The sequence below is a fragment of the Muscardinus avellanarius genome (genome assembly GCF_963383645.1).
Source record: "Muscardinus avellanarius genome assembly, chromosome: 9".
NCBI lineage: Eukaryota > Metazoa > Chordata > Mammalia > Rodentia > Gliridae > Muscardinus > Muscardinus avellanarius.
The window spans coordinates 52,624,544-52,650,913 of record NC_137795.1 but is presented as its reverse complement, the minus strand read 5'-3'; the positions used below and the strand labels follow the sequence as shown (position 1 = coordinate 52,650,913).

Sequence of the window (26,370 nt, the reverse complement as noted above, 5' to 3'; positions counted from 1 at the left end):
AATGCCCCTGAGTTCAAGGTCCAGAAACACACACACACACACACACACACACACACACACACTGTTTCCTATGTTATGCCGCTTTATAATGAGCAATAAAAGATTGCTTAGAAGGAAAATTATAACAGAAATTATTGAGACTGTTCTTTAAGTATTGCTTGGGTATATGAACAGAATGACAAAGTCAGTTTTGATTCCCAAATGTAAATACTCTTGGTTCCCAATACACTTTCCAAGGCCCTTGCTGTCAACTAGGAGTGGTATATTTGGAAGTGTGCCACTCCTGAGTAGATTTCGAAACAAACTTTGGACCTTAAAGTGGATGAACAATTTTTCTTCTCTAATGAAGTGAGAGAGCAGCACTCCCATGTAACACTCAACATGACAAATAGGGAGAATCCTAAATCAAAGGATGCAACCGTGAGCAGCTCTTTTAAATTATGGAAAGAGCCTTTATCTTTTAGCATTGAAATATGATGCCAAGGCAGCTGGGTTAGAATTAGAATATTTCATGAACCTCCACTTGGACCTCCTTGGCTCTGCCAGCTGTCCCTGTCTCTGCACCTGGCCCACCATCTTGATCCTTTCCTGTGACAGTTTTCTCTTGGAAGCCCTTTTCTTGCTCCAGGCAATCTGGAATCCACTGAAATAAAACAGCAGTCCATGAAGACATCAGAATGTTAGTGCTAGAGCAGTTGCACTAGCTCAAGTGATTTATACATGAGGACCATCGTATCAGTTCTAGTATAAATTAGTATAAATGAATAGTTCAAAGCAGAGTAGTATTCTCCTTATATTCATTAGAAAACACTGGTGTGAGTGTGGTGGTCAGGATTGAAAAGGTACAGTTACAATGCCAACAAAGACAGTGAGAAATCATATAAGCTGAATAATAAAAAATGTGATATATTCAGATCTATGGCAGTCAAAAAAAGAGATATTTTGGTAAAGAAGACAAAAAATATTTGGGTAAGGAAACACTTAGAGATAGGGTAAAATTCCACAATGTCAGGTATAACATTTTAAATTTTGCTATCATAGTAAATATAAGTATAAAGCTGCTTTGATATCCTTATCAAGTTGTCCAAGAATCCAAAAAAATCTTTTAGACTCCTCAAAAACTTAAACAAAACACGTGGTCTAAAACTTTTTGGACCATGATTTATTAGATATTAATTTTTAGAATGTGCTTCTCGGTTTTCTATTTTTTCTTTTTCTTAATTTTTATTGGTGCATTGTAGTCATACATCTTAATGGAGTACAAGATAATAGAGGTATAGGTGCATACATCATTTATTTAGCCCTTCCTCAATTCCCACCCCATTCCCTCCCTACTTTCTCCTTCTCATGATTGGCTTACTGATTGACTTCATATTTTTTTCATACTTATTTATTTTTGCATTTATATTCGCCCTTTCTTAGCAGAAGTTTAGTATGTTGTTTTGATAAAGCAATCATTTCAATAAAGTGAATAAAATCAGCTCAGAGTGAGAAGTTAAGGTCCTACTCTGGAATAATGAAGACAAAAGTGTATCTCTAAAGAACTTGACTCCACTAGGACCAACAGAGGCAGTCTACTTCACATTTATACTCAGGTGCCTCACTGAGTATTTTCCCCATCAAATGAGATAATGTAGGCAAAATACTGGCATAGTAAGAGCCCAATCAATATCATCGCTGGAGTTTGAAGTGTGTCCCACAAGAGTTCTTGTATTGGATGATCAGTGTGGAAATGTTGGGAAGTGGTAGAACCTTTTAAATAAATGTCTTTTCTGTATAAAGAACACAGCATCTGGTATTTTGTCTTAGCAATAGAAAACTGACAAATGCAGTTAGTCATTTCTACATCAAAATATTCATAAAAATTTTGGCCTCTTGAACACTGAATATCACAATAGTTTTAGTTTTCATCCTTGTTCACTAATAGACATTGCTAAAACAATAAGCCCAGTCAGAACTCAGTTCTGTATGTTAAACTGATAGTGGTTAGTCAGAGTGGTAGATTATAAAACTCACCACAAATCACTCCCTTCCCTGTCTCCATACTATCTTTTCCTATAATTCTCAGTATTCATCTATTTTCTTTGCTGGGCTTGGCCATGTAACTTATTTTAGGCATTGAGACAATAGCAAACAAGAAGACTTAGAAAATCCTTGTGCATTGATTTGGGCTGATGCTTTTTTGCAGTTTGTGGGACTCTGAAACTATCATGTGAGTAAGCATGATCTACTTTAGATTATGGTCTAGCCCATTAGATGAAGAGGAACTCATGACTCACTCACTACTGCTACATTAGCCACATTCCAGCAATCTACCAGGACTGTGAGTGGGATCATTCCAGATCACCCAGCCCCATTAGTCTCCATGTGGTAGATGATGTATTAGTGAGATAAGCTGAGACAGGTAGAAGAGCCACTCACTAAGTCCAGCCTACATTGTACCCTGATGTATTGTGAGCTAAATAGTTGTTGGTTCAAGCCACTGAATTTTAGGGTGATATACTACTCCCCAAAGCTAATGGATGTAACAACAAAATTTAGCTTTCTTTAAGGTTATTAAATTAATTATTACTAACTTTTCATGATAATATAGTATAACTAGGGTAGAGAGTAAGTAGAAATTTGGCAGTTTTTGTTTATTAATAAGATGACATGCATTGATACATCGACAAAGTCAGAGCTATATTCTGATCTACCTTGTCACTACGTAAGACCACTTCATATGCACATGGTTAGTGCACAGGTGACTGCTCATTTCTAAGTCATTTAAGGTCATCTGGCTTTGTACTCAGTCTTATTTCTTGATCTGGCAGAGCTAGGGCTTAATGTAAATTAGCAACTGAAAACTATTAGCTTCCAAGTCCCAACAAGATTTTATCTGGCAAAACTTCTCAGTCTTATTCTCAGAGTGAATGAGAAAAAACAAAATAATGTCATAGGAAATCCTGCCAGCCTGGGAGTAGATGCTTTTCATGTGATAGTCCCAACCCTGGGCATGGTGTGGGTCATCTTCCTTTATATATATATTCCCATGCTTAGGGGGATTGTTACAGACCTAAAATGTTTGCTTTCATAAAGTAGTAAAATTGACATTGGGATTTTTTATTAAAATAAGCACCACTGCCAACATTACTAATTTATTACATCTTGGAAGACCATCCAATGATCAGATTTTTCTAGTTGAGTGGGTGATGCTTTGTACTAACGTTAGAATAAAGAAAAAACTTTGTCTCTAACACAGCAATTATTAAACAAAGCAAAGTAACACCTGTTTAAACTAATCTGATTCATACCCATCTGGAGAAAGTCTGTACAAATTATTTTTTTTCTGAAACATCAATTGCACACAACAAAATCCTGATATAACAATTGCAGCCTTAGACATTTTAAATCATTAACATAATTCAAATATCTATAAAAACATGCAGAACATTTTTGGATGGTTTTATGTTTGAATTTCCATCATAGGAAAATATTTTGTTCACAAAATTAGTTTATAATAATAAAATTTCAGAATAACTTGACATAATATGTATGAACAAATACATTTTTCACTGTTGTAAAATTTTTAATAATTATTTGTATTTAGAAAACCTATCAAAATACGTTCTAGCAGCTCAAAATATTTGCATACTAAAGTAATTATATTTATTTGTTGAGTGTAGAAATAGAATGAATTCTATCTGACCTGGGAACCACTAGTCTTGGAGCTGCTTGGCCATGGGAATTGCAATTGTCAGTTGGTCAGAATATATTTACCATCTGTTTCCTTCCGTGTTTGTGCCTGGCACTGCCCACTGGCACATTCAGAGTTTAACACTAAAATTCTCTTCCAGTTGTGATCTGCCCAAGTCAGTATTTTTCAACCATTACAATACACACCTGTTATATTCATCATACCTCCTAATAGAGCTTTTTTCCTGATCGGGAACAACCCACTTGGGCAGAATGGGCAGAAAACAGGCTAGCAGCCAATGAATAGGTGAGGCCATTGTTTCTGATAAATTTAAATTAAAAAATTAATGTAAGACTTTTCTAAAATTTTTTGAGAAAAAATAGCAGTCTGGGGACCAGTTTTTCATTCACTGAACTATGAATTATGAGTGTATACTAACAATAACAGCCAGCCAATATTTTAATACATAAAATTAATGTAATAATTCACCAAATTCATTGGACTCTGTTTACTCATTGCCATGGATTCTTTCATTAATAACAATGTTTATATTACAATAACCTTGCCAAAGGGAAGAATTCCATGAAGTATCTGGAACAACTGAGGACTTACTCTTTGCAATACATTATGAACTATCTTCTGTGGGCTCTACCATCTGCTGATTCTTTTTTTATTTACTATTCTTTTCCAGGGTTTCCTATAATACTACTTTAATTCATAGTTTAAAAATAATTCTTTAAATCATATTTAGAACCAAAGATAATAATAGATGTATGAAGCCCTAAGGTGGTACTTTCTATTGTTTTTTTCCTCACCCACAGAGTGTTACAAGCAGGTTTAACTAACAGTAAAGTAATATCTGTTATGAAATCATGTTATTTTTATTCACTCAAAGTTAACCCAGTTATTTAGGTGCCACAGTTAATACCAATGACCATAGCTAACAATGATTTTTATGACATTATGTGAACTGTGAGAGCAATTAAAATAATTATTGCATTTTGCATTAATTATATTTTTATACCTGTTTTTTGCAGTACTGGAGATGGAACCCAGGGGCATTCTACCTCTGAACTACACCCCCAGCCCTATTTTTTATTCTTTCTTTTTAAACAGAGTCTCACCGTGTTGCAAAAGTTCTCACTAAGTACCTGAGGCTGTCAGTGAACTGCGATCCTCCTGTCTCAGCATCCCAAATGCTGGCATTACAAGCATGCGCCACCACGCCCAGCTTATACCTATTTTTGACATATACACTTCACGTACACAGTGCACAATAAGGTAAAAAATGAAAAGTAATTTTAATTGAAGAAAACCAGGTAGGGACAATGGCAAACACCTGTAAACCCAGTATTTGGAAGGCTAAGACAGAATGATCACAGATTCAGTGCTAGCCTCGGCAACTTAGGAAGACCCTCAGCAACTTAATGAGGCTATATTTCAAAAATAAGAATAAATTTAAAAGTAAGTCTGGGAGTGTAACTCAGAGGTAAAATGTCTCTGAGTTCAACCCCCAGGAGAGAAAGAAAGGAAGAAAGAAAGAAAGAAAGAAAGAAAGAGAGAAAGAAAGACATAGACAATGAGGAAAACCAAGTTACTGACACTAGCAGAAAAAGTGATCACTTGAATAATTCAAACATCAAAATAATTCCTCATGTGTCTTTTTTCAAATTTAATGTTTTTATTTCAATTGATATATTAAGTGAAAGAAAATTATTTTATTTTTATTAATAAATTTTTATTGGTGCGTTGTAGTCATACATCTCAATGGAATAAAAAACTTGTGGAGATATACATGCACGCATCACCCAATCTCTAACCCCTTCCCTCCCCCTCCCACCTACCCATGCTTGGCTTCCTGATTGACTTTAATATGTTTAAGTACATCATGTGCTTTAAAGGGTTTCCCTTACCCTGCCTCTTATCCCCTCAGATACGTCACCTTAATTGCTCTTCTATAGGGTCCCTTCTTCATAAAGAGTTCCTCCTATTACTCATTTCTCCCCAATATTTTGCACCTGATTTCTTATTTTTTGTGACATTTCACTGTAAATGCCATAATTTTGTTCTCCCTTAGGCTGGGCAAAATTCCATTGTGTACATATCCCATAGTTTTGAAATCTACTAATTCGTTGAAGGACATCTTGGCTGGTTCCACAGTTTGGCAATGATGAACTGTGCAGCTATGAACATGGTTGTTCATGCATTACTTTGGTATTTTGGTTTTCATTCTTTCTGGTAGATACACAGAAGTGGTATTGCTGTATCATATGATAAGTTTGTTTTCCTTCTTCTGAGGATCTTCTATACTGTTCTTCAAAGTGGTTGCACCAACTTGCAATCCCACCAACAATGTATTAGAGCTGCTATTTCTCCACACTTATTCCCACTTACTGAAAACCTGAAAGCCAGAAGGTGAGTAGCTTTGACAGGATGATCCACTCACAACCAATTATTTTTTTTAATAGATGTCACTTGAATCTGGAAATCTGCTGAGAGATTAGGTGAGGCAGTGTGGCAGCTTCTAGTGCTTTTTGGCCACACAGTTGAAGAAACCCTCTGGCCCTTTGCTGTGAGCAGGCTCCAGTTCCAGGCCTGCCACACAAAAGGCCTCAGGCCCAGCTTCACTGGCTCTGGACCCGGCCTCGACCTGCTTCAGGCTCCGGGCCCAGCCATGCTGGCTCCAGATCCGGCCTCGCCGCGCGGCAGGCTCTGGCCTGCCTCATGTCTCTTCATATCCTCAAATGACACTACATTTGGAAATGCATCAGATACCATGTATATCTAATTAATTCACAGATCTGTAACTAAAGTCTCTGGATTAAAATCCAATTACTGAGATTTGTTGGTTACATGACCTTGGGAAAGTACCTCAATTTTTTTTTGGCCTAAAGATCTTTGTAGATAAGATAAGGGTGATGGTCCTACTTACCTAATGAGCTTTCCAGAAGGGTTCAGGGTAAAGTACATAGCAGAATGTGCTCAGTATCAGATTCCTAGTGTCTGTAAATATGCATAAGATGAATCTGTATCAATGAATTAGGCATTGCCCCTAAATTCCATTTAGCACACCTTTCTCACCCATTTTCTCTTCTTCACCATATAACTTTAAGGATACTTTATTCACTAGTATTACTGTATTTGCCTGATTATTCTTCTTCCTTTTCTGCAGTGCTTTTCTCAATATCTTTATATGCTCAATCAGAATTCTGAGAGGTCAGTTATGTGGAGCCATTAAGGCTTTCCCCTAAAATAATATTTCTGACTCAGCTGACTGTCCTTCGCCCAGAGTGAACAAGGTTTGGGGTCATGGAAAGTTCAAAGTAAAAGGTTTGGGAGAAGATCAGATGGTGATGGCACAAGGGTACTGATTACCCTATCTGTAATATATGTGCTTTGGGTTGGTCTTTATTGTATTCTGGTGGTGGTAGCATGAGGATATTGATTGACCTGTAACTGTATAAATATCTCTGGAAAAACAAACCCAGCGTCGGCGCAATAGAGAATACTGACCCAGGAGTAGTCGTCGACTAGTGGAGATATTGACCCAGGAGCAGGGATCGACCAGTAGAGATAGTGGGCTGGCAGCCCCCCACGTTAGAATAAATTAGATATTTTGAGAATCAAATTCTTAGAATTGAATTCTTCATCCTCACGCCTCTCTTCAGAACCCATACTTTTGCTGGCTGGCTCTGGCACTCAGTCCCTAATCAAATTGTATTAAATGACCAGAGGCTTCTATTGTGTTCTATCCTGTGAATCTACTAGATTATTTTCAAAGTGGTTCTCATCTAAATATTAAACTTATTTATTAATGCTCAATGAATATTTACAGAATACATGTCTATATACCCTTTTTGATTCTTCAGTCCCAACTTCTATATTTTCTGTTATGTGCATCTTTACTACATCTCTAACCTGTGTGAATATCTGAACAAAACTGATAAAAATCTCACCCTCTTCTGTATAGCATTTTCTTCAACATCAGTTTCTTCAACATGAAAAATTTTACTCTATTCTATTCAACTCTATTCTATTCTATTATTGAAAGTGAGAAGACTGCAAAAGCTTTTTGTTTGAATTCTAAGTAAATTGTATGAGAGACATAGAAATGCACAAGAATATTTATTTATTTTTTATCTTTATTATTATTGGTGCATTGACTTCATACATCTTAATGAGATAAAAAGCTTGTGTAGATATACATCCACACATCACTCCATTTGATCCTACCCCTTCCCTATTCCATTTCCTCCCCTCCATGCTTGGCTTAGTGATTGACATTTATTTTATTTTTTTATATACATTATGTACTTTAGAAAGTTTCCTTCTTCTCCCCTCCCATCCCCTCAGTTAGGTTGCCTTATTTGCTCCTCTATAGGTTCTCCTTTTTCACCTGGAGCTCCTCCTAGGACCCATTTCACCTTAGCTTTCACATATTAGTGAAAGCATCTGTTTTCTTACTTTTTGTGACTGACTAACCTCGCTTAGCATAATATGCTCCAGTTCTATCCATTTCCCTGAAAATGATATAATTTTGTTTTTTTATGACTGAGTAAAATTCCATTGTGTACATATCCCATAGTTTTGAAATTCATTCATCTGCTGATGGGCATCTTATTTATTAAAAAACTAAGAGCTGGGCATGGTGGTGCACACTTGTAATCCCAGCCTTTGGGAGGCTGAGACCAGAGGATCGTGGTTCGTGGACAGCCTCAGCTACTTAGTGAGGCTCTTTGCAACTCAGTGAGACCCGGTTTTAAAATAAAAAATAAAAAATAGGGCAGGGGGTATAGTTTGAAGGTCGAATGCCCTTGGTTTCCATTCCCAGTCCCACATACACACAAAAAAAGAGTGCCCATTGGACTTCTGCAATGTGATAGTGTTGCTAACATTGTCATATACAATATATGAAAAGTTTCTATTCTTACAATAAAGAGGTCTGAGGGAGGAAACAGAAAAATAGGCAATATATACAAAATCCATACATGCCATGACAGAAGTACAGAGAACTATGAAACATAAAGGTGGATAGCCTAACACTGCAGAGCCGAGGAAATGCTTGGGGGGGTGCAAAATGCTCATTCTAGTTGATGAAGGATAAGTAGGAAGGGCCAGAATGTTTCTCACCTCTGCTCAGGGCCAGGTCTGACACAGCAAGACTAGTGCAGCTGTTTTCTGGATGGGCCCCACTACTAATTGGGCTACTCTGCAGCACAAATTACTTAGTACACCAGGGGAAAGAGACTTCATTCCCATATGGTAACTCTGGTGCCCAGTAATGTCCTTGTAAAATCTTTCTGGAAACTCGCCAGTGACCAGGTGCCTCCCCTTAGGATATCGCCTGGCAGTATCATTAACAAGAAGGCTGGGGGAAAAGAAACTGAGAAGCATATGAGGCCTCCCAGAAATCACTGGCGGGCATTTTCAGACACCGCACATGAGGAGGGAGAGAGTTGTCTTGCCATTGTGAACGAGCCTGTGGAATTTGGGCATTAATATTAATGAATCCTCATCTGAACCCGCAGCCTGATCAGGCTGACAGATATAACGGGCATCTTGCTATAACAAAGAGGGTGCATTTTTATGACTGTTTAACTTGATACACCATTTATACAAAGTAAAGTAGCACACATTAACTCAGGGATGCTTTTGAATTGGGTTGATTTATGGCGTCTCAACCCTCATTCCTCTGGGACACCACCCATCTTCAGCTCCCCTTCACTTAGTCTAGGCTACAGCACAGTCTTCTCTTTCCTGGAAAGAGGTACACAGTTCCCTCTGAATGACTTTCAACTCAGGTTCTCAGCTAACACTTTCACAACTCCTTGGTTGCATAGACTGGACCCTGGAAATATAAGCCCCCTTTGTGAACCAGTCTGGGCGGCATCTTTTTCTCTTTGTCTGCTGAAGTCTTAGGCCCTGTCTATCACACACAGATTGTTTTTGGCCAAGCATTATAACTGTATGTCCAGATGAACTGCTAATCAAAATATCAGTAGAATGAGATTTTAATAATATGTTTTTAAAAAAAGGTAGAATCTATGAAGCAGGTATGCCTCCCATTTCTACTTTGGTTGAGTTATCACTGCAGCCTATTCAGTTGTTATAAAGACAGATCAAAGTTTCTCTGTCATGCTAGCATACGGATCATATATAAAACAAAGACTGGTTGTCATAATTGGCAGCATGGTTAGTGCTCTTCAATAGATCCAGCTCGTTTAATTAATATTTATTGAGAGCCCAGACGGAGCCTGGCAATCTACGAGGTGCCAGCCACTCCCACCCCACTGCCTTTTGCCATCTGCTATGCAGTGAATGGCAGGAAAGCGGCCACCTTAGGAAATGTGTGCAGAGGTCAGGTTGGCTCTCAGCTGCATCCAAATCCCTGGCTGTCTCTGGTGGGATGGCTCACATGGCTTAATGTATGACTGGTACTCAAGGTATAGGACTCCAGAATCCTAAAGATGCTCCATTTCAGGATAGAGTGTTAAGGCTTTTCTTTCCTTTTTAGGCCAGTGAAATATAAATTTAATATAAATGGTTTTGCATGTCCCTAATGATTTGTTAAATCAACTATGAAGTGACATTCTTACAGAATTATGGTGACCCCAAAATGTGTAGAACTTACTGGGTACAAAGAACATAGTTCATAACCCAGGCACGTCACTAAAATGTGAATGCCAAAACCTTTAGGTCGTTTTAAGTTTTATGAGTTGAGCTGTCACAAAGTTCTGTTCTAAATCAGTCCTCAGGTTTGATTCCCCTCTTACACTTCTCTTGCTATTCTGTCGATTCCCATGGCACAGGGATGGAATCCATGCAGTCTACAGTATTGTAAGCATTAAAAAGCCCACAGCCATAGATTTGCATGGTCTGAATAATTGCCTTTTAACTCCTTAATTTCCCCCCACCTGTCAGGCTGGGCCATTGGATGACACTTATAACCCCAGTGTGTTCAAACTCTGGAACCCTGAGGTCAGGTTTCTGGTGCAGTGGTGATCTTTCTACATTGTACTGTTATTTGTGCATAGTCCTGACACATCCCTGGGACTGTCTCCTAATGGAGACCTGAGATTCTGCCTCTTCCAGGGATGCTCACCTTCACACACACACTTTGCTTCAGTGTTTGATGGGATCTTTAATATTATCATTTGGCCATATCAAAGTATTTGCTGCCATTTTACAGTTCCAAAGTTTGTTTCTGTTTTCTTCTGTTTTGTTTCATGCTTGAATGGAAATATGCTTGCAGAGTTCACTATTATTTTCCTCAATTTTTCACACAAGAGAGGATATAACTAAATTGAATAGCCATTGTATTTGTCCAAAGGGTTTGAAATCAAAGAACTACAGTAACATATGTACACCCATGTTCATAGCAGCATAATTTTTAATAGCCAAAATATGGAACCAACCTAAGTCTCCATCAACAGATGAATGGATTGCAAAATTATGGGAAATACACACAATGGAATTCTATTCAGCTATAAAAAAAGAACAAAATCATGCCATTCGCAAAAAGATGGAAAGATCGAGAGAACATTATGTTAAGTGAGATCAGCCAAGCACAGAAAGAGAGGGGACATATGTTTTCTCTAATATGTTCAAATTAGGGAGTATTGGGGATACCAAAGGGACTCCAAATAATGGAGGGGAAACCTCAGAAAAGCTATAATGGAAGGATAGGAGAGGAAGCAGGCTGAAGTTGATTAATGGAGGATCTAAATCCAAATATGTGTAAAAGTATGAATATATCGTGGTTAACCTGGACACTCATTGTTGGGAGGGGGGTAAGAGAGGCAGGGGGAGGGGAACAAGCACAGTCTAAATGTATACCATTTTCAATATGTTCCACATATAAATAAAATAAAAAATTGAATACCCATTAAAGCCCTGTGCATGGAATATGATATATCTAACTCTCTAGAATTCATAGAGGAAGGCGATGCATGTCCAAAGTCTAATGAATGAAAGATTTAGTGGACTACAATTTATATTTCTTCTCTTTAGAGTTTCATCCTCAGCCTCTTTCAGGACTGCAGGGACCCTATCCATGGCATTGATGAAGTTAAGACAGTGACTTGACTTCTTGTATGTAAAAGGAACACAGCAAATATTATTTATATTTTTTCTCCCACTATTGCCAGTTCCCATTTTAGCCTGTCCTACCCTTGGAATCATTAAATAGTCTGCATAAAATTGTCACAATCAAAATCAGTCTTGCCTAACATATTTCTGTTAGCATAAAATGTACTCAAAGTCCAGCCATCTTCTAGAATACCCTTATTTTTAAAGGATGAATAGTATTCCACTGTACTTATATAGCACATTTTATTTGCTCTTCTGTTGTTACACTTTTTTTTTTACCTCTTGGCCATTGTAACGCTGAAATAAATGTAAATACAAATAAAAAATAAGTCTTGCCTAGGTTTCTTAGAGCTCATGAAAATGGTTGCATATCATCTCATTTCTTTCCATTGTCTCTTTCTTAGGAATCAGATTTTCTAGGAATGAGCAAAAGAAGTTTTCACTAGAAATTTATGTTTGAATTTTCATTCATAAGTTAAATGCTAACATTGATTTTACTACTGAGGTAAATGTAATGGTAATTTCTGTGAACAATTCCTCAGAATGAATTAATGTGTGTGAGGGGGAAAGCTTAATAATAGGTACTTAAAACAGATAAAACATTTAATAGTGAAAACTAAAGTTGCCATCAGATTTGTATAAACATTTTAAGAATGCAATGATTTTAAAATTATTATGGTCATGCAATCACTTTGTTAACTAACTTAAATGTCAAAATCATTAAAAATGATTATATAAATCTTATTTAATCTCTAAATCTCTAAATCAATTAATGTTTTGAGATTAGAATAAATATCTATAAATCTGCAAGGTTCCTCCAAAAACACTGCAAATTTGCATGCTACTAAAAGATGTAAGAATTGGATGCTCTCCCTAATATGTGTAAGCTAGGAAGTAAAAGGGTCATAGGAGGAGCTCCAGATGAGGAAGGAGAAACCATAAATAAGCAAAATAAGGTGACCTGAGAGAAATGGGAAGGGGGAAGAGGGAATTTCCCTAAGATCCATGATATACATTCATAAACATATCAAAGTTGATCAGTAAGCCAAACAGGAGGGAGGGGGAGGGAATTGGTGGGAATTAGGGAAGGGCTAAATGAGTGACATGTGAATGTATGCCTCTACCATCTTGTACCCCATTAAGATGTATGACTACAACGTACCAATAGAAAATCCTAAAAAAAGTACTAAAATGATAATTACAATTTTTGCTTCTTGTCTGCTTTTCTATCTAATTTGACTATGCTTTATGAAACAATTTTTCTACAAAAAAAACTGATTCTGTATAATTAGTTTGAATAAAGATGAGTTTTAATTATTTTTTTTTCTAACTGGAGTAGATCAATGTTTCTCAACATAAGTAATTTTTTTTTCGGAGGGGGTGGTTTGGGGATGGAACCCAGGAGCATTCTACCTTTGAGCTACACCCCTTGCCTTATTTTTTATTCTTTATTTTGAAACAGGGTCTCACTAAATTGCAGAGGGCTTCACTAAGTAGCAGAGGCTGTCCATGAATCGTGATCCTCCAGTCTCAGGCATGGTGGCACATACTTATAATCCCAGCCTTCCAAATGCTGGGATTACAAGCATGTGCCACCATGCCTGGCTAATATAGATGATTTTTGCCCTCCAATGGACATTTAAGAATCTTGGAAGGCATGCTTGAGATTAGAATAAATATCTGTAAACCTACAAGTATCATGTAGATGAAGTCATGCTGGAGATATGTTCAGGCTTTGGCGGCTAGTCATTAGGAATGCAGCAAAACATACTAAAATGTACAGGACCAAAGTTGTAAAACCCAGGAAAAGAAAAATAAACTTTAAGGTTATGTCTAAATATACTGCTGTTTTACACAGATAAGTTTATCAATAGCATAAATCATCTAAGCGAAAGTTTTATATAGATGACACAGATAATGTAACAACTGATCAATAGAGTTACTTAAAAACATGAATGGATGCCAGGCATGGTGGTGCACACTTGTAATCCCCTCACTTGGGAGGCGGAGACAGGAGGATCGAGCAGGTTCAAAGTTAGCCGTGCTGGCTTAAGAGACACTCTTTCCAAATAAAAATATAAAATAGGTCTGGGAGTGTAGCCCAGAGGTAGAAGAGCTTCCAGGAACCCCAGTACCACCAAAATAAAATAAAATAAAATAAAATAAATAAAATAAAATGGATGGAGAATTCAAGGCTCTAAAACCTAAATGTGTGAAAATATTTAAGTTGCCTTATGTATGCTAAAATATTTGTAAACATAACTGTTTTATTATTTTAGGTACCTGAGACTTTAAAAATAATGTTTTATTTTGCATTAAGAATTTGCATCTAACTAGTTACATAAATTATGATATATTATTGAAACAACAAAGATGGGCCAGTTTTATAAATAACATGTTTTAACTTTCAGAATAAAATAAGTTTTATTCTGAATAAAATAGGTTTATGTGCGTGTTTGTGTGTGTTTGTGTGTACGTGTGTGTGTGTGCAAATTCTATATCACAATATGGCTTAGAGTTTTAGAAACAAAGATAATATTTCTTTAAAAGAACAGATAGTAATATCAGATAGTAATTGATTAAATCAGTGCACATTTTAGGAATTGATTCATCCCTGTGGTGGCAATCTACTTTCATAATTTATATGATTTTTTTGTGATATGAGAATGGAACCCAAGGGTATTCTACCTATGAGCTACATCCCCAGCCCTCTTTTTTTATTCTTTTTTTATTTTTTTGAAACAGGATCATCTCACCTCGGAGCCTGTCATCGAACCACGATCATAATGTCTCAGCCTCCCAAATGCTGTGATTACAAGCCTGAGCCACCATGGCTGGCTCCATAATTTATATAATTTTGAAATCTCATGCATTTTTAAATACATTTTCAAATGGTCATCAACAGTTAAAATGTGAGTGATGGTAGTTAAAGTATGAGTGATGTGTGTATGTGTGCCTCTACCATCATGTACTCCGTTAAGGTGCATGACTACAATGCACCAATGGAAAATTTTAAAAATAGTTAATGTGTTTGTTTGTAGATAATTCGCATGCTTTTTTTTTTTCCAGTACTAGGAATGGAACCCAGGGGCATTCTACCTACAAACTACACCCTCAGCCCTAGTTTTTAGTATTTAATTTTTTATTTTATTTATTTATTTATTTATTTATTTATTTATTTATTTATTTATTTTTGTGGTACTGGGGTTCCTGGAAACCCTTCTACCTCCGGGCTATACTCCCAGACCTATTTTATATTTTTATTTGGAAACAGGGTCTCTTAAGCCAGCGAGGCTGGCTTTGAACCTGTGTGATCCTCCTGTCTCAGCCTCCCAAGTGCAGAAATTACAAGCGTGCGCCACCAAACCCGGCTTAGTCTTTCATTTTTGAAACTTGATCTCACTCAGTTGTCAAGGGCCTCACTAAGAAGCTGAGGTTGTCTGTGAACCTCAACTTTCCGGTCTCAGCCTTCCAAATGCTGGGATTACTAGTGTGCACCGCTGCGCCTGGCTTCACATACATTTTTAAAAGAATATAGTTTTCACCCATCTCCTAAACCAATTAGGAATCTAAGAAATTAGGTTCTTGAGAGATAAAACAAATACAGGATATTTCTTTACTAGTGCTAACATAACCATTATTAGTAGTTCAAAACAGATGTCTTTCCACATTTTATTGGTCATTTCGCAATTTTTTTAACTTTTCTTTTCACTGCACAATTTTATTTCTTGGTATTTACACTTGTATTGGCTCATAACCCCCTGAAGAATCAGTCTGTTAAGCAAAGCAAAGCAAAGCCATAATCTGCACCCCACCTAGTAAAGGAATTTTTAATATTATGGCTTTAAAGTGCTTAATGTTTGGCACTGTCATCACTTTGCATTGTTGATGTATAATATTTGAAATGTTATTCTTTTGAAGAGCTTTAAGGAGGCTTCAAGATTGATGGGTAAACATTATACTCACATCCCAGCATCCTCTAGAAAACATGGCTGCTGTCTCAATTACTCCCCCCCATCTTCAAAAACACACTAGGGCAAAACTTAGCAGTTCTTATAACATCCAGTATTGTAGCTTGAAGTGAGCTAGCTAGAAGCAGTGACAATTGAAATATATTGAAAATAAAATAGCATTAAAATAACTATATGTATGCAGTAAAACACACAGTTACAATGACTTCCTTATTCATAGCCAAATAGAAAAAAATGGACCTTTAATAGGACAAAAGAAGAAAGATAGTTCAGAAAATGTTGCAAAGATTCCATCTCCAAATTATATCAACTATAAACAAATGGATTCATTGTTCTCTATTACTTGCTTGGAATAAGAATAAAACTTGTTATGGGTAATATCTACTTCCATATCTGACGGGAGAGGGAATCCTGCATTTATTTATTTGCCTGTTTTAGATTTGTTTGTTTCAAGTAGCCTGGTTCCTTAAATTCAAGTCTAAAAGTTAATGACGCTTTAAAAGAGTGAGAGGAGCTTGTAAAAGATGTGCCCTCAATTTTTCAGAAACTCCACTCTCATTGTCTTTGTAGATCTTTAAAGCAGGATTCCAAACCATTATTTGGAAGAGAGATTATAAATTTAAAAAAAAAAAAGTTAACACACTCCAAGAAAAGCTTTTTAATCCTGTAGTAGGGATTAGTAGGGAGATGGCAAGAGTATGAGATCTGTTGCCATATGGCTGTAGAGCAAACAAGGCCTACTCAGAAACAAAGAAACCCTCAGTAGCTAGTGCAAAAGAACTATTGCTTGCCTGCCTTAAATTGGAACTCATTAATGTGTGGGTCAAATCCACCTGAAGCACTATGACTTTTAAATCTCTCTTTTTATTAATACCAAGATCTTTCACTGTACTTTAAGAGGCTTTAAGACAAATATTATGGACCTTTGGATACATGATTTCACATCCCCTTAAATAAGACTCGCAGAACATTTGATAAGTAAATGACAATGAGGTTGTAATGGTGTTTTATGTCTGTGCATCTCTGAGCTTTTCTTTGGGTAATGATTCTATATATCTTATGCACATTTAATTATATCATATGCCTTCTTGTTACTTCTTACTTGAGATCATAAATAGATTTTATATCCTTTCCTAGCCATAGGAAAATGCTTTTAATAGCTTTTAAATGAATTGTGATTAGGGTTGGGATAATGAAATTAAAGAAGCTCCCTGTTCACCCATGTCTAGCCTATCTATTTCCATCTCAAACCAGCTCTTGTCTCATTTTAGAAAGTTGTCTTGGAAATATCATCATTTTGTCCAGCTTTATAAATGTATATATCTTGATTGGATCACTTTCAGTAAATAGATATACCCTGATAACATCCCTTAAAAGCAAAAACTAGCCTTGGATCAAATGTACATCCAACTACCCCATGGGGTAACCTGGCCACCTTAAAACCTTCCATCTTCTCCTTGAACTCTGACCATGCTCTTGTTCTATAACCTTATGTAATGACTCAGCTAAAGCACATTAAAGATTTCCATAGTGCAAACAATTATAATTACTGTTTCTTTTTCAAACCCTTAGAGTTGAAGACAAAAAAACATACAAACAACAACAAAATCTGTGCTGATAATTTTATTACCTTCTGCCACTCTACCTTCTGCCACTCAGCCCTGCTCCATGTCCTTTTTCTCCACAAAGCAACGAAAGTAATTTTTAAAAGCACATATAAGATAATATTGTTTGCTTGCTCTAAAAAAATACTTAATGGTGTGACTTAGAAGTTAGAAATTGACATAAATCCTAAATCTTTGGTACACCCCAGCCACAGGACTGTAGCACCATCTCTCCTAATCCTGGTCAATTCAACTTCCCTTAGGGTTGAGTTGGGCTTCCTCGTGGTCTCCAGCAGGCCACTTTGCTACTAGCCACCTTGCTCCATAGCCACTAAACTACCTAGTGATCACCAAGACATGCACACAAGATCCCTGGTACCTCTAGTAGAAACCTAGAAAAGACCAGGGAAGATTAGGAGAAAAACTAAGACCAATGAGAGACTGTGGAAGTTGCTGAGAGACACACTTTGCCTTCTAGCAACTGTATGGGCACAGCAAGATCTATTTCCTGACTAACCTACACCTTGTGGCTCGCTCAGCAAAGCCATTTTGATATTTGATTTTACCCCTTCCTATCTCATTTCCCATTTTCTCTTACACTTTTGTTCCCCGAAATGACACTTTTCCTAATACACTCTAAAAGCTTGTCTTGGGCTCTGTTTTCTGTGGAAACCAAGCTCTGACTGAATGCAAGACCAAAATAATTGACCACAATCTACCTATCCTCTTTCATTTCCTACTAATGTCCCTGGTCCATTACTTTCTAGATGCATTGGTATTTTTTCTATTCTGAAATTATTTCTTTTTCTCCGATATCCCTTTTCCTACATTGTCATCTAATATCTCCTGTTCATCATTTATGTGCTCCTCAAAGAGGCATTGTCTGCCTGTTCCACATAAAAAAATCCTGTTCTATTCAGCTCTCTGTATTACATTTTATTTTTTATTATTGTTGTGATCTGGCAGTTATTATCTCTTTGAAGAAATATGAGCTTCACAAGAGCAGAGACATCATGGGTCTTGATTGCTGCTACTGAGCTACCACATAGGAGGAACTCTGCTTTTACTATGTAGTGATCAAAAGAACTTTGTCTTAAAAATACACATATATACATATGAGTTTTATTATGAAAGTTAACCATAAATATATATTATTGTGGATGGCTGCAAGCAAAATAGCCAACTAGGGAGATACATACATGCTTTAAAGTTGCCTAGTAGAGTTATGTATATTTATTATTCACTTATAATAGTTTTAAATTTATTTGTAAATATGATAAAATAGTGAATGAGATCTAGGAGAATTTTCTTGCACCCTTGCCCTCAAGCTCTTTGATTCAGGTATCTTCATAGTGATTGTGGTCTAGATTGTCAACTTGACTGGATCATGAAGCACCTAAAATTATGTGTTTTGGGGTGAGCTGATGAGCTGATTGGTTTATGTATGGCAGATTAAGGGGAAGTCCTACTTTTAATATATGCATCAATGGCTCTGATAGGTGTGGGACCTGGATAAAAAAAGAAAGCCATGAGAAGACACAAGTGGTTCTTTCTGAAGAAAGTGCATCTGTTCTCATCAGCTCATATCTGAGACATTGATCTTCAGCTTTTCAAACTGGACTTTCACTATCATTTTCTCCAGAGATTTTCCTGGCATTTCCATCTTGTACCTTGACTAAAAGAGTAGTAACACTGATTCTAAGATTCCAGCTTTCCATTTGTAGTAGGACCCTCGGAACTACAGTGCTTTAGACTGTAACCTGGTTTGATTAATCCCTTTTTACCACATATATGTTCTGAGTTCTGTTATTTTAGTGAACCCTGACCAATACACTGATATACTGTGCCTCTACATGAGAACTATGATCACTATAATATTAAGAAAATAAATCTCAGATGGGTGTGGTGACACTTGCCTGTAATCCTAGTATAGGGGAGGCTGAGACAAGAGGATCACAGCTTTGAAGACAGCCTAAGCATTATAGAGAGACTCTTAGCAACCTAGCAAAACTGTTTCAAAACCAAAACTAACTAACTAACTAACTAACTAAATAACTAACTAACTAACTAAATAAATAAATAAATAAATAAATATAGGGGTATAGTTTGAAAGTAGAATACTTCTGGGTTTAATAGTCTCTTTGTCTCTTTTCTCTCTCTCTCTCTCTCTCTCTCTCTCTCTCTCTCTCTCTCTTCTCTTCTCTTCTCTTCTCTCTCATACACACACATAAAAGAAAGAAAATAAAATGTAAAGAAAGAGTGAGAGAAAGAAAGAACTATATAAAATATGTTTAAGGATACAATAAAATATTTCAGCAGCAGAAATTCTAAGGCTTTCAAATAGATAGATTGATTTTAGAATTTATTCTTTACAACTGGCCATAAATATCATTCTAACAGGTAGTTCTCAAAAATTTCTTAAAAACTCAAATTTATATAAGCTTCTGTGGCACCATAATCATCAAAAAGTACTATGTCTAAAAGTGTAAAATGCAAATTTTAAGTGTAAATTACACAGATATCTATTATCATGTTCACTGAAACATACCATCTTTAATATTCAGACCTCCATTTCTTTGTGTTTCTCTCTATATTTTTTTTCCTGAAGTATAAACATAGTACTCCTATAAAAAAGATTTTAACACATATCTGCAAAAATATGCTAGCTAAATAACTATAAAGAAATTCCTGTTGTTGTAAAGTGATTTGTTATTTGTTAAATTCATTTAATTTTAATATTCTAGACCCCTAAGTAAGATGTACTTTTATTAGAATTGGAAAGTAAAGCTATAAAGGTTATAGAAATATTTTCTAAATATTATATTGCAAGATTCACTATATATATATATATATATATATATATATATATATATATATAGATGTTGTGGGTAACAAAGGGGGATAGAAAATTTACTGAGTGAGGATCTAAAATTGGTTGGAGGCTATCTCAGTTGAAATTCTACCTGAAATAATCTAAAATCACTTACCACACAACTTAGAGAAAGGAAGATTTATTTGTTCATAGTTCTTTGGAGATTTGAGGGTTCAGTCAATGTTAGAATGAGTCTGAAGAACTCACAGCATGGCAGCAGGAAGCAAAGAAATGAAGAAAGAAAGGATCTGATGTCCCATCACAGAGGCCTAACTCAAGAGAAATCCAACAAACAAGGGGATTCAAAGACAAAAGCACAGTCCCTAAGGCTACACTGCCAGGGATCCACCTTCTCCAGCTATAACTACCTGCCTAGGTTACCATGCAGTAAATCTATCACAATGTATTTGTCTACGGATGAGGTTACAATTCTCATGACTTAATTATGTAAACTCTGAACATTAATACATGAGCTCTTCAGGGGACATTCTTTAATCATAACAAAGGCAGTATGAATGAAGAGCATTGTTAACAATGAGATTTCCTAGAATATTCTGAAGAAAAGTTGAAATATTTTCTAGTTCTTCTAAATTAAATTGGTGATATGCTTCTCCTGTGGGACTTGCCATTGACAAATTTGTTTCTGTGTACTTTCTTATGCATCTAAAATGTGTGATGTAGCCAGGCATGGTGGCGCACGCTTGTAATCCCAGCATTCGGGAGGCTGAGACCCAAGGATTGCGGTTTGCGGACAGACTCAGCTACTTAGTGAGGCCCTCTGCAACTCAGTGAGACCCGGTTTTAAAATAAAAAGAATTTAAAAAAAATAGGGTAGGGATGGAGACTTCCGGGAAGATGGCGACCGAGAAAAGCGGGGCTTAAGAGCCCCGCTAACAACAAATATCCATTACCACAAAATCAGCGCCTTTCAAAGCCAGAAAACAACATCACCAGAGAAACAAAAAAAAATCACCAGGCTCCAGAGAGAAAGCGGACTGAGAACAGAGCCACAGAGGAGATCCTCAAGCCCGAGGACGCGGCAGACGCGGCAGCAGCGCCATACTGGCGGCGAATTCACGGGACGGCCACAGCAAGCCGAGGGGAGCCGCTGCGGAACAGCCAGGCGGGATTTCTCGGCGCAGAGTACATCTAAAGCTCCCAGTGTCTGAGCTCAACACACGCTGCAGGGATTCAGAGTGGAAATCAAAACCAAGAAAAAAAAAAAACGCCAGCCCAACAGCCGAGGGCGTAGCAGCGGCGCCATATTGCCACCGGTGGCAGCAGCACCGAATTCACTACAGCTACATCTGCGTACTCAAGAACAGTGAGTCAAATTGCGGGCCACAGCGGAGAAATCCCAGTACTGTATTCACTGGGACTTGACCCAGTGGGAGAGGGGCGGTGGCAGTGATATCACACCATAGGAGAACGTGCAACCTGGCACCCCCCACGGTCTAAAGCAGCCTCTATCGACTCTCTGGGTCGGAGACTCTGTGATACAACCCAGTAAAGGAGTAGTGGGGTCTGAGATACTACTGACTCGAGATCCAGAGCACCTTAAGTGAAGTCATAGTGACCCAAGGGAAGAACCCAGAGAAGGCACAAACTTACGAAATCATGGGAAAGAGGAATAATACTGGAGCAATGAATGCCCACAACCCCACAACATCAGAACCCGATAAAACAGAAAATCAGAGATTTCTAGAAGATCAAATCAGGAAAATAACTGTAGAAATAATAGAGGTGCTTCGAAAAGAACTCAGAGAGAGCCAAAAAGAGATAAAGGATGCAATTAATGAAGTAAAGGCCTCAATTCAAAGCACCAACAACCGATTAGAACACATGGAGAACAGAATCTCGCTCTTAGAAGATGATCATTCCAAAAATGAACGCATAGTTTCTAATCTAAGAAAAAATATCCGACAGCAGGAATCTGATATTGAAGAAATATGGGCCCATTTTAAGAGAGCTAACCTAAGAATAATTGGAATAGAGGAGGGAAAAGAGAGTGAAACTAAAGGGATCAACAATCTCTTCAAGGAAGTAATAGCAGAAAATTTTCCAGACATAGAGCAAGAGGTCGATACGCAGGTCCAGGAAACTTATAGAACTCCCTTTAGACAGGATCGGAGAAGAGGATCCCCACACCACATAATTGTCAAAATGACCAATGTGGAAGCCAAGCAGAGAATCTTAAAGGCAACAAAAGCAAAGGGCCAAGTGACATTCAGAGGCAAACTAATTAGAATCACTCCAGACTTCCCAAACCAAGTTATGAGAGCCAGAAGGGCTTGGAGTAACATATTCCCAATTTTGAAAGAAAACAACTTCCAGCCAAAAATTTCCTACCCAGCAAAACTTTCTATCAAATTAGATGGAGAAATAAGAAGCTTCCATGACAAACAGAAACTGAAGGAATTTATGTCTTCAAAACCAGCACTAGAGAAAATACTCAAAGAGATTAACTACAAAGAAGAAATAGGTAAAGAAACAAGATTTTCCATCCAACAGACAACTAAGATTGGTTATCTGTGGAGATTCATTATTTATGTTAGTCTGTTACCTATCTCTAAAGGGTATTGTTTGCCTTTATTGTTGTTAATTTTTAGGATTTCTAGTTGGAATATTAATATACCTTCAGATATAGCATTTGGAAATATTTTATCCCACTCTATTAGTAACTGTTAACTCTGTTTACATTGTCTTTGGATATACAATATATTTTTTATTTTTTAGGGAGTTTGTATACTCTTCTGTTGCCTGTGCCATTGAAATCATAACCAAGAAATCACTGCCAAGTTCAATGTTGTGAGGTTTAATGACCCAGATTTTCTCCTAAAAGTTTATAGTCTTAAGATTTATATTTAGGTCTTTTATCTATTTTGAGTTAATATTTGTATAGGGGATTAGGTAAGGGTCCAATTTTATTCTTTTCCATGTAATTATTATGTTTCAACAATATTTAGTTAAAAGATTATTATTTCTACCACCAAATGTTCGTGGAAACCTTGTCAAAAATAACGACAATATAGGGAAGAATTTAGGTCCGGGCTTTTATTTAACTCCAATGGTTTATATATCTGCCTTTAGAATAGTACTACACTGTTTCAATTATTGTAACTCTATATGGTTTGAAATCAGAAAATATATATCTTCTAGCTTAGTTCTTTTTCAAGATCGATGTGGGTACCTAGAGTCCATATTCCATATTAGGATAGATTTTTTTTCTGAAAAATAAATATATAAATATATGATAGTTTCACCTAAAAAATAGAAAAAAATAGATTCTCTGGTAAGAAAGAAAGCAAAAAGAAATATTGAAATGTTATCTTTAAGTCATCAAAAGCTTGGTATCAGACAAATGAAACTGTTATGTGAGATTATCATTTTTAATTTTGGATAAATTGCTATAATACTAGATGTCAACTACTAAGCCAAGCATAGGAGGGGGGGATAGGGAGAGAATGGGGTGGGGATCGGGTGGGGGCTGACTGGGCGATGTGTGCATGTATGTCTACAAAAGTTTGTATCCCACTATGATGTATGAATACAGTGCACCAATTAAAAATAAATATGAAAAAATAAAATAAAAAAAGAGATTATCTAAAAAAAAAAATAGGGTAGGGGCTGTAGCTAGGAGGTTGAATGCACCTGGGTTCCATCCCCAGACCTGCAAAATAAATAAATAAATAAGATAAGATAAGATAAAATAAAATGTGTGATGTATTTCTGATAAAGAGCGCCAGTTGTCTTTCTGAGCAGGTTTAAGGCAAGTGGAAAAGGAAGACTAAGGTTCATTAATGGAAATAATATCATTGACTATGTGTACTTTTGTGAATAAATGCATGTCAAGCTCAATACTCTGTACTGGGAAGGGGGAGAATGTGGAGGATTGGGGGACACCAAGTTCTGTGTGTATATATGTTATTGTCAACAATATGATGTGAGACTATAATGCACCAAAAGCATCACATTATAAAAAATTTGTAATGTAGTATTGTAGTATACTTCCAAAAATCGGATTTTTAATTGTTTTACCAATATGGTCATTCTTTAACAAAAGTACATGCTTTTGTGTGTGTGTGTGGGGGGGTACTGGGGGTGGAACCCAGAGGCTTTCTACCTCCGGGCTATACTCCGAGCCCTGTTTTATATTTTATTTGGAAACAGGGTCTCATCAAGTTGCTGAAAGCCTCCCTAAGTAGCTGAGGCTGGCTTTGAACCTGTGTGATCCTCCTGTCTCAGCCTCCCAAGCGCGGGGATTACAAGCGTGCGCCACCACGCCCAGCAAAAGTGCATGCTTTTAAAAACATTTAACAATATTAAAATGTGCTGATAAGAAAGTAATTTAACATGCCTAAAAAAAATAATTGTAGCATTATCCAGGAAGTGATCTGAATTAATTTAAAAGTTGGTAGAATTGATATGTACTAGTTGAAATCATTGTTTCCTTTTCCAAAGGATAAATTTATCCCTATGTGGAATTTCCCCATTTAGGAACATAAAACCTTTTATATTATTGGAATTGCAATAAAATGCAAATGAAATCCTGACTTTGGACTTATTAAAGTAATTAAAAAGAAAAGGCAGTAAATCTAATCATACTATTCACCATTTACGGTTAGCTACATGGTATTTTGTAGGCTAAGAATCTACAGAGTCTTCACTGCAATACAGTCTTGAGCCTATTTGGTTTTTAGGAACTCAATGAACTTTAACCTTTCATTTGAATTTCAGAACAATTACACTCTGACAGAAATTTAAATAAACATTGCCAAATGTAACTTTCCCAAGTTCCTTGGAGTCTTTTTAAGGTTAGTAGGCTTCATCTTTTTTTTATATAATAAAAAAAAGATCTTACAGATTTCTTCTAATAGTAGAATCCACCTAATGGTTCTTATATAACTTCTAGTCATGGTTTACTCTCCTTCTTTCTTTGCCCAAAATATAGCCTTAACAGCTTTTATATATTTCTTTCTTCCTTTCTCTCTCTCTCTTTCTTTCTTCCTTCCTTTCTTTCTTTCTCTCTCTTCTCTCTCTTTCTATTTTTACACTACATGGATGCAATCATCAAATATTATTCTTTCTTAAATTCCTCTAATTATATATACACAAGAATTGTTTGTGTTTATGATAACATAACAACATATCTACCTTTTTAGCCAATGACTAGTGATAATACAGTATTGTTGACTATAGATATAATGTTGTAGCTCTTCAGTTATGTCGAGGAATTTTACTAAAACATCAGGAGCAGAGGCAAAAAGGGTTGGAGAGGTTACTTCATGGTGTCTGTACATACAAAAATATTTGGGCCACACCAACATCTGAGAATGTTCCTACCATCCTACTGAACCTTTCCTTACCTGGACCCATCATGTCTGTCCACTTCAAGTCCTCAGGCAATGAAATTCTCTTTATGAACAGCTGCATAAAAATCCCCAATTTATCCTAGCATTATTATGAAGAGACATTTAGTTTCCTTGTATCAGCCTTAATATATTTCTGCCTTGTACACTGTCTGTGGTCTATATTTTCCTGACTTAAGATCTGTCTTTTCTATGGCTCATAGAAGGAGTGCTCAGGAAAAGACAGCTCCCTCTCTGAAGAATTGCCATCCTCTTTTAAACTAAAAGTCTATTTTTTTAACTGCTACACTTATAAACATCTCTTTGTCATTGATGTTTATGAGATAAAAATTGGTTCAAATAAAAAATGAACCAAGAATGTCCCTGTGGAATAAGCACTATGTTCTAAAAGAAATGACTACTTGTTTACAAAATTGAGTCAATCTTTGGTCTTAGGTCACATCACCACCAAAGCTAAATTTTCTTTAAAGCTAATGTTTACAAGTAATTCTAAGATCAATTTAGTCCATCCTCTACCTCTGCTTCTTTTCCTATAAATAGTGCTTAGACACAGAAGAGCTTTTCAGTACTTCTTAGTCTGAAACTGTTGGCAGTTTTTGTTCCTTGCTTTGGTTAAAATTTTGGCTCACTTATTTATTTTTTCCTATTTATCATGCTCCTATTTATAATAAGTTCCAGACCTGGGATCTTGCAGAAGTTTATAAAACGACATTCAGGAGTAATATTACTAGGAGATGATTTCAGATTTAGAGTCTATGAAATGTGTGAATTGTCTTCTGATCTAGATGTG

At 36.5% G+C, this 26,370-nt stretch overlaps 1 pseudogene across 1 annotated transcript in view; it reads right to left on the bottom strand.

The window, feature by feature from the left end:
- The window catches only part of LOC308266789 (histone-binding protein RBBP4-like), a 91,398-nt pseudogene that overhangs the window by 3,985 nt on the left and 61,043 nt on the right, over positions 1–26,370 (bottom strand). The window contains exon 3 of the transcript in view: positions 518–643. The product of the transcript in view is annotated as a histone-binding protein RBBP4-like (transcript). The remainder of the gene's footprint in view (positions 1–517; positions 644–26,370) is intronic.